Source organism: Tuber melanosporum, assembly GCF_000151645.1.
Source record: "Tuber melanosporum whole genome shotgun sequence assembly, scaffold_126, strain Mel28".
NCBI classification, from domain to species: domain Eukaryota; kingdom Fungi; phylum Ascomycota; class Pezizomycetes; order Pezizales; family Tuberaceae; genus Tuber; species Tuber melanosporum.
In genome coordinates, this window is record NW_003298784.1 from 194,495 (window position 1) to 205,097 (window position 10,603).

The following is a 10,603-nucleotide window of genomic DNA, read 5'->3' on the forward strand; positions in this document are numbered from 1 at the left end:
CAGAAGCCCAGGGACTACACTGAGGGGGGTTGAGACGGCCTGGGCTGCTCGGTTGAGGGGAGGTCGCGATCCGTGGAGTTGGAAGGAAGGTTTCTGAGGTCCGATACTGATTCCCTCTCATCGAGGTCTGCCGATAGGAGTGCATGTTGGCCATTAATTTCTGTGATATTGGCTTTAAGATCACCACCTCCGCCGTCCCAATGCGCAGCAGGGGCCGGGGTGGATGCCCGGCCAACGGGATCTGGTGTGTCAGAATTGACACTGTCCCGTTCAAGTAGCATCCTGACAACCCGATCATGTCCTTTAGAGAGAGCCATAGACAGCGGTGTTTGGTTCTCGCTATCCAACGTGACAGCGGGGACATATTTCCGTTCCAAAAGCACCTTCACCACATCCTCATGCCCGTACCCAGCCGCCAACAAGAATGGTTGTTCGACCATATTTGGTGTCTGCCTGGTTAGGATTGACATCCCCACCTTCTAAAAGTATCTTGACTATTCCCTCATGCCCGCACTCAGACGCCCACGAGAGTGGCGCCCGGCCAAGTAGGTGTCCGCCCGGTTAGGATTGACGTCCCCTCGTTCCAAAAGTATGTTGACTATTCCCTCATACCCGCACTCAGCCGCCCATGAGAGCGGCGCTTGGCCATAGTAGGTGTCTGCCTGGTCGGGATTGACATCTCCACGTTCTAAAAGCATCTTGACTACCCCCTCATGCCCACGCCCAGCCGCCAACAAGAGTGGTGTTCGGCCATAGCACATGTCTCCCTGGTTAGGATTGACATCCTCTCGATCCAACAGCACCATTACAACTTCCTCATGCCCCCCCCGCTGCCCATGTGAGGGCCGTACTCCCTGTCCTATCGCTTGCATTAACATCCCATTCCTTCATCCCTAATACAGCAGCAACCAGCCCAACGATCCCGAGAAATGCTACTCCGTGGAGTCCCGTAAATCCTCTAGATCCTTTCCATCCATAAAAATAAGGCTTCGAGCATACATCTCGTTTATAGTGCAATAACATTAACTGAGCAGATATATGCTCATCAAATCTATACAGAAGTCTCAGTGCAAGCGTTTTCACATTTTCCGTCATCCCCTTTCTTGTGTGCTCCCCCCAATAAAAAGAAGCATATTCTAGAAGTGGTGTTGTTGCAGGAGCCGAGCGAAATGTTGGCGAAAGGTCCCGGACACTTCCAAAATTGAGGTATGTCAAGCAAACCTCTGCAATTGTGGAGTGGGGGCTATGGAATAAGGTCGGATCACTTAAGAGATGCTCTTTCAGAGTATAGTGCACCGGTCGGATAGTAGACGAAGACGCCTCTACCGTGACAGGACCCAGGCAAGATTCTAGGAGTGTCCGCAATGCAGGAACGTTTTCGGTATTCAGATCGTAGACCCCACCCCCACTCCTAAGGCATGACAGAGCTCCTCGGCCCGTAACGGCCGTTCCGAATACAACAGACACATCAGGACCTTCAATTCGAGTGTTGATTTATTCCCCCTCTATGCCTTTAGTCGGGTTAGAGTGGCGGTGTATGCATCAGTTAATCCATTACCCTTTGTCATCTCTTCAAGTTTCTTCCTTCTCTGATGAATTGTCACCTCTCCCAGAATAGCGTCGACGTTCAGCGAAACTAGGAGGAATCTAGAAACATGGGTCAGTATTGATCAATGATAGAGTGGGAACGGTATATGCTCATACATATCAGATATCTTTTTCTGGATCAATAATATCCGCCCGTAAATCATCATTCATTGCCTCTGTATCGGCATCCAGGTCCAACCTCATCTCCAGATAACTCCTAACTTCATAGGCGTTAGGACTGATCGGCATCACAACCGCCTTAGTGAAATATCTTTGACCAACTTCTTTGACGTGGGGCCTTCCAGTGAGGAATATCCGCGTCCCAGGGGACTCCCGAACAATATCTCTCAGCGAATTAAGAAGCTCCGGCAGATGCTTCGGCAAGCATTCGTCGAGTGCATCGACGCAGATAAAAACTTTGGGTAGCGAAGCAATAGTGATCCTCAGCATCCCCATCAGTTCCGGTAATCGCAGTCCTCGGCCACCAAACTCCTTTTTCCCTCTATGAAACGCCTCCCGTAGGTAACTAGGGATATCCCCTCTGCCTGCCAGCTGCCTCAAGATAGCTCCCATCATGTTGGCGACTGTCTGCTCTCGCTGTGCCAGGAAGTCGCAATACAAGCCTGCAACGGTGGTGTCCTCCTCCCCCGCTCGGTCGCACAGGCTGTCAATCACCAGGGAACTAGCATTTCCGACCATCAGCAATCCCATCTTTCTTTCAGGGAATCCAGCCACTTACCTCAGATACGTCTTCCCCACTCCCGGATTCCCGCTGCAAAGCAAGACAGCCCCATCAGCTCCACCCTCACCAACCTCCACTCCCGAAACTCCCTTGTTTCCAATAGCCAATCCCCCACACCGTCAAAACGCTCGTTGCGCACGCCTTGGTGTCTGTTGTTTGGTTCTAGTGGAGAGAGCCAGCGCATAATCTACGCGTCCTCGTCCGACTTATAGACGTTGAAGCTACTGATTATGTTACCGGAGTGGGCATTTCCGTCGCCGATATTGATACGCGTAGTCTGGGCCATAATATTGTGTAAAAATTGTAGGTTGAATGTAGATATAGTACGATAATTCGTAGTGGTACCGGCGAAGTTTATAAGCTTCTTTGAGCGCGGCTGAAGAAAGCGGGGCGATGAGTCCTCTTGTGTGACACTTAATTCCCAATCATTAGGGAAGGGTGCATGACTAATATGGGACATACCAGTATCTCGAGAACACTGCGGCTGAGCGACTATATTAGGATTATGGGAATACATTTCAATATCGGGAATCCTCCAAGATTTCTATTGTAAATTTCGCACTGAGGGGGTTAGTGAGGAGGCTATTTGGGGATGGCAGAGGTCAGGTATTTACTCCCGTCACCATGTGCTCTGTGGGTTTACCTTTGTTGCCTATGCGCTTATGTTCCTTCTGATATCGAGGGGACTTGATGCCTCCATTTTCCCAGCTATACAGTGTTGCGGGAGGGTCTTTCGAGTCAAAACTGAGATGGTTTCCGGGTTATATTCTGCGCAACGAGGTATGGAATGGTGATGTAACGGAATAGCAGGGTATGTGTGAGAAGCAAGAATGATCCAGATACCGTAGCGATTCGGCAGAAGTACAGTACTCGTGTTCCGAGGCCTTGGTGATAGCGCAAAGGGGCCCCTGGCGGTAGGGAGGATAGTGGGAGCTCGGAGTTGAGAGTTGTCAACCATCAACCCGTGAGAACGGAGAATGATAAACTTATCAGAACGGTAAAAAAAAATTAAAACTAAAAAAAAAAAAGGACAAGAATCAAAGGAAACAATACAGGGAAATTGTGCGATTTTGCTGATAGCTCAGGGTGTGAAACTTAGTCGGTCGCGATGGTTAAAGGAATACTGTAGGCGGTTTCTTTTGTTCTGGTAGTATTATGGCGTATAGATAGGATTCTCCAGACTCGTGTTTACCCATGCTGTCGCGTGAGTATGCAAGGAAATAGGGAATGGAGGAAAAGAGATTAAGCTGTATCCATGGAAGGATCAGGATAATTTGTTTTGTTTTATATTATACCAACCGGCGCTCGCGATGGCCCTTCGCTACGGTATGCTTCGGGATCCGGAGGCGGGCTTTTTGCGATGCAATAAAATACTATAGGATATTTAGCATGCTCTTTAAATGGCCTTAAGCTTCGCTTCAGGTTTTAAAGCCCTCTTAGTAAGAAAGGGGGATTGCGGGCCTTTTCTTGGCACACCCTAGAGGTGATATTGTATATTTAAATGCATCATAGAGCAGACATTTGTTTATAGTGCATTTCCAGGGAGGGGGCTTTGCCTTACTTAAAATTCTTCTTGGAAAAATAAAACCTTCTAGGAACAATTCCTCCGGACAAGAACAGTTTTCAGAATTAGCAGCAGCGCTAACGATCATGCCGTACAGAGCGCTCAGTACTCGTCCCAGGCGAGAAGTGCGGTATTAGAAAACAGCGGTTCGAAAAATATATGGCGAAAGTTCCGTGTTTATATGGGCACTCAGGCAAACTCCCGTCTTGATTGGATCTTCGGATACTTCTTCCCTAGGACGAGGTCAGTATGGTAGAGTGTTTCAAGAAATGATTGTCGCGTTACCAGTTCACTCGCTATGCGGACAGAAATGTCACGCACAGCGAGCAGGATAACTACCCTTAACCCACCCCGTCGGCAGAGCCAGGAGATGTGAATCCATGAACCACTCGTGCAAGCCAATCCACAAACTGTCCTTACAAGCTCTAGTTACTGTTAGTTCAACCCTAATAGATCGCTCATGGTAAAAAGACACCTCCTATGGTAATCAAGCGCACGATAGTGATTCATGATTGCTAGCTATAACCGCCAAACAAAACCAGATAGAAGGGAAAGTGAATCTTGCAAAGCGTCCTTAGAGCCGCAGTACAAGTGGAAGTACAACAGGTCCTTGAAGAAAAGAAGAAAAGAAGAAAAAAAGAAAAAATCACGGAAGAAAAATGCCACCACCAGCCATGATGTTGCTAAAGGAATGTGTGTGCTCCAACGGTACCGGTATTTGAAACCGCTGCTAATGTAAGAAAGTGAAACTCAAAGAGAGTTCAAATTGATCCTAGGGAAAGAGATTCTAATAGCGCCGGGAGAAGCTTTTCTTCCTCGTTTAACACTTCTTTTTTAGAGATGCATCGACAGAAGGACCCGATTTTTTGTCTGCCGTTACAGACACTAAGAAAGGGTATTGGCGCTTTCGGTAGCATAGTTGTCTATGATTTGGGGTCGTCTGTTTGGTTGTCCATATGTGCGTTAGGTGGGGTCTCAGGCCGAGAAGCCTTCATGAGTGGGGGAGCTCCCCGCGATGACGTCAGCCTCGGCGGGGGGTGTTCGCGGAGTCTACGTTTTGGCTGTTTCGGTCGTTGTGGAGAGATTGTGCAGACTCTCGTTCCCCGCTACCCCCACACTCGATACAGTCTCGATGGAGCTCAGGGTTGTGGGGGCCAAAACCACAGTACCGCTATAAAAATTTAATGTATCATAATAATATTATGAGGAGATGATTTTAATGAGTAAAGCAAAGTAGGGCTTAGCTTACGCAAAACCACGACATGTTTAAAGCAGTAGAAAAGTAGAAAAGCGAGTGCAGTTTGTGGAAATGTAAAGAAGAGTATTATAGGATTGAAGGCGTTCGAGATTGGGGTGAGCTTAAGCAGCGCAAGTATGTGTAGCTCAGAAGGCGGTAATCGTTCTAGGGGTTTGTGGGGGACTGCCTGTTCCTGGGCGTGTTTGGAAGAGTAGACACAGAAGAGCGGAACGTCCCTCTATAACCCTTTCTATCTAGGACGTATGAAGGTCGTAAGGCTACCGTACGGCTGTCAGGTCACTCGCACAGTCGTCAAATCTTAAAGCGCTACGGCAATGCCGGTACCCCGCCCTTTTCGCTAACACTTGTATCCCTGTAGTTCTCAGCCGCATCCCACCAACGCGGAAAAACCCGCAAGAAGTATCCGAACGCGGGGATTCGCAGGATCCCGTACTTTTACGGTACAAGTATATGGCAGAATATCCGTGGGTATCTGAGCACCCATAACAAACCTATGTAGGACTCGTATTTTATTGGAGGCCTGTCCGGTACAGCTAGGAATGATTTATGATATTCTGTATTTTTGTATATTTCTTGGCAGACACGAGTACCCGTACGGTACATCCCTGTCTCAGGCTTGCTTTTCGCACCCATGATTGGTTGGGAGGAGGAACTGGAGAAGTCTCAGGCTCATGCATATTTTTTTCGAGGAAAGGGCAGTTATCTTGCCCTAAGCGGCCAATTAAAAGTGCACCTCACCATCCCGCCCCCCCCAATCTCGTGCTAAGTAACCGACGCGCTTATTGCACTTTCTAGGAATTCGCGATAAATTCTCTACTCGTCCCAGGCAAGAAGTATCCGAACGCCAGGGGGGGGTGAAACGCGGTTGGTGCAGGGGTTCTTAGATGGTCTGTGTGTACAGTAATAAAGAGTTTTTCCACACAGCTTAGCAATATAAACACCCCAGAATTGCTACTTTCCGACATATCGTGATCAGAGAATAGGTAAGAATTGAAAAACTCGTGGTTTTTATACAAAATATTAACAATTTTGATAGACAATGCCAGTCAAGACTCACGAGACCGATTACAAGACCCGCTGCTTTGTGCAAGCTCTCAAGTTTCAAGCAGGATGGTCATACCGCCGTATAGCCCAGGATCAAAATCTGGGGGTTAGCACAGTCTGGGACATCTGCCAGGCTCCCGCTACACCAAAAAAGAGAAAGGGTAGGCCTTTCTCAATCGATACCCCAACCCGACAGCGTTTAGTAGCAACAGCAACCCAGGATAGCCTGTACCGCCAGATGTCGTTGCGAGAGATTGCTGATATTTACGGCATTCATGCCCATGAGAAGACTCTACGCAAGGCTTTTGCTCTTGAGGGTTACAAGCGCAACAAGGTGCGAAAGAAGGTCTTTTTGTCGGAGGCTGCGAAGGAGAAGCGTCTCAACTTTGCGCTCTCCCACTGGCATTGGACGAGAGATGACTGGTGTCAAGTCATATGGACTGATGAGTGTTACGTTTGGCTTTCGGGCTCTCGTGGTACCATATGGGTAACTTGACGTCCCGGGGAAGCATATGAGGAGTCTTGTATAGCTCCCAAATTTAAAAAAAAAAATGCAATAATGATTTGGAGGGGGGTATTGGGAGGAGAGAAGGCTCTTCTGATACAGTGGCAAAAAAATGATTGGGGCAACATAACTGCACGCAGTTATGTTGCCCATGTGCTTACTCCAGTTCTCTGGCCTTTCTGGCGACAGGCAAGCCAGCAGGCTGGTTATAGTTTATAGGTCATAGAGGATGGAGCTTCCGCTCATAGAGCGGTATATACACAGGCATTTTGCGAGGTTTATGAAATGCCTAAGATAAATTGGCCGCCGTCCTCACCAGACCTTAATCCAATAGAGGATGTTTGGCATCTTCTAAAGGACAACCTCAACAAACACTCTCCACGCCCACGGGGAAAGGATGAAATGGCTGCAGCAGTTGTGGAGGAATGGGCTAGTATTGGGCCGGAGGATATTTTGGATTTTATTGATACCATGCCAGTGAGGATCGAGGCTGTTATCAATGCTCACGGGGGACATACGGCGTGGTAGACAGTTTTCAATCTCTCTCTCTCTCTCTCTTTTTTTTTCTTTTTCTTCTTTTTCCATAGAATAGGCTTTTTTGTTTATAAAATTTATACGTTCATGATGTTTTTTATGGCATTCTGGGTAAAATAAGACACCAAAATGGGCAGTAAATGCCCATATTCAGTCCCATTACACACTATCTCTACCCCCTGTTACCAACCGCATTTTACCCCCCTGGCGTTCGGATACTTCTTGCCTGGGACGAGTACTTGCATGGTACCGTACTCGAGTACGAGTACGAGGTTTTTTTTTTTTCTTGCCGATAATTTAACTCCTCAGTGGTTTGGTGTTGGGGTACCCGGGGCCCCCTCGGTATTGCGAATCTGGCAGCTGGTTGCTGGAGGTACTTCCTGCATCTCAATGACCAAAATTTCTGGGTCTTCCTGGACGCTGGCAACCCCCCTCCCTTAGCTACGTGAGCTTTGTTTGGGGGTAGAGACCATAGACTCAGGGAGGTAGAAAGAAAACTAAAGGGGGAACACTGCGGTAGAAGGGTGTGCTGTAGTTGTAACTAGTGGAAGTGCTATATTGTGTGATTAGGGGAATCCTTCTACTTATTGAGGATGCCGTGGACTGCGGTTAGAGGAGATATATGGGTCTTGAGATCAGTAAAGTGCAGTACTACCGGTATGGGTATGGGTGAAAGGGTTGGGGGATTTTCTCCCTAAAAATTTCCTCTGTTCATTCCTTAAGGTCTGCAATAGTCAGTAGGTAAATTCATTTTGCAGTTGAATAACCTTGCCTTATTCTACTCGAGTAGAGTACTTGTCCTAGTGCCCCACCGAATTTTGTGCATCCCATGATGCTCCGGTCTCATAACCCTCACAATTCAAGGGGGCGATGGGCTACACACACCCTATGACACAGCTCTGATAGCCATCTCCTGGGAAGCTATGATAATTGAAATTCCACCTCGGCTAGGGAGGCAATTCAATCCTTTGCCACCACATTTCCTAACTCTCCCACCTACAAAGGGCACACTCTTTGCCGCACCAGGATCACTGAACAGTTGTGGGAAAGAAAGGGGTTTGCACAACACATTCGATTATCCCATTATCCTTGTTTGCCCACATATTAGGGATAGATCAATGTGATAATAGCATTAACTCTTCCCTGTGAAATCCACCATAGCAAAACACCTTCCGGACAGAATAGAAAAATAACCTGTTCGGCCAAAGATTGAATTCTCTGAGGCCCATGTATTTTTTTTTGGCCGTTGTATTGACACAGCAGCACTGACACCGGTCTGCATAGTGTGTTTAGGAACGGTATCATACTTGTGCGGTAAAGCACTTGCTCATTTGTCGGAATTTCCATGGGTGTAACGATGTTTGCCGCTAACCCCTTGTGTAGAAAAAAAAAGTTAGTTGAACTCTCGCCCACTGGCTAAGGCAACTACCGGTACTGGTAGGCCAACAAGCGGGGGTTCGACAGACTTACCAGTACCCTTGACACCCTGTGCTGGAATACGAACGAGTAGTACGATCAGTCTACCGCGCCTGCAGCCAACACAACCCCCAATCGCCAAGACCGGTAGGAACTGCGCGCAGCCCCAGCACCCCAAGCCAATAGTAATCAACGATGGTGTCATTTGTGCGTAGTACAAAACGCTTGATGTCTCAGGCTTAATTTTTGCTGATCGCGGTTGGTTCGGGAGAGCTACCGCATATGTCTCAGGCTCAGGCAAATATTTTTCGTGAAAGTGCAATTTCTCTTCCAAGAAAACTTCAAATAGAGGGGGATCCCCCGGTCCCCCTCTTTCAAATATTTTTGCTACTTCTTTGACATATTATTCGCACTTCTCGTTTCTGAGATGGGTTCCTTGTATCATAGGATTTTCTCCTTTTACTTTTGAGTTGACTCTTGGACTCCAGATCAACCCCGAAAGCAATGTATCATCTCTGCTAGTTCATCGGCGGCAGCTTAGATCTGGCTCTAACCAACACTGCCGGGGAAGCATGGCCACTGTCTGCAGAGCTATGGACAATTCCTCTTACCTCCGCGACGATAGTCAGGATACTGTTCTTAGCCCACCACCCCGAATCAAGCCGACGACGTATCTAAACCCAACCGTATCGATACCTCCGCTATTGCAACAACTCGCGGAACAGCTTTTCGCAGATCGCCCAGATGCGCCGGGAACAGGTTTGCACCCCTCTTCTAGCGCAACCTCATCCAGCCCATCGACTAACCCGAGAAGCGGTCCACATACCCGCCGCTCCCCTCGCCCTTGTATCCGCAACGTCCCCGAGTGTGCCTGGCCAATCCAGTCTGAGGCGAAACCAGCGCTCAGTAGATGCTATGAAATCATACCATGCCAAACGGATTGACGGTCCGGTTCCTGGATGCGAGGATGTCATAGAAATTGAGACCGAAAGATATGGATATGATAATCAGGTTTCTCGTTTGCAGTATAAGCATCTGCTGTCACCAGCTGGTGGGTCGCGCTGGAAGTTGTTGGCCCAAAAGTGCGGTCACTGCATAACCCGCTATGGTAATATGCCACATTCTATTGCGCCTGTACCGGGGTTTTGTTATTCAGACGCCCTCGGAAAGGGATTAAGTTGTGTGTGTACTCACTTTGTGTATAAGCGGATTATGTTTGAGTTATTCCCCTGAATTAATTTGAATTATTATCATTAATACTGAAATTTTATCTAAAGAGTATAAAAAGAAAACGATACCCACAAGCAAATTTGATAACATACCTTCATGACTTTTTGTAATGAAAACGGGAATCCCGTACGTACCCTGGGAGTTCTTAGATTCGAGCCATATGGTGTGTGCCGTCTAGTCACAGCATCTCGATTGGTGAGGCAGGGGACGCAATGGGGGACGCCTTGGCGTTCAAGCCTTGATAACAATGGTGGGTTTAGGTTTAAATTCACGATGTATCATAATATTATGGTATCATATCATATGATACAGCAAAAATGCAATGAACCCTATCCTTCTAGTAGGTTCCAAACAAAACAGTTTGGAAATCTATTTCCGGAAAAGAAAAAAAAAAAAAGCAGTGGATTAATTGGCCAACTAGATATCGCTTTGGCTGAAGTTGAATCGTTTGATGGTAAAGATAGAAAATACGGCTCTCTACCTATCGTCGGTTAGCATAATTAACCGAACATTTGGCGCCGCGACGATCGACCACGCTCAACATCGCAACTCGTCATCCCACTCCCGAACCCCACCATGCCTTTACCATAGCAAAAAATCTATAGTAAACAAGATGTTAATTAGTATTAGGCATTTATTTGATTATTAAATATTTTTTAGTTGTGGTCTTGGTGGTCAAGTGTTGCGGAAGAAGTACGCCCAGGTGCATCGCGATATTCGGTT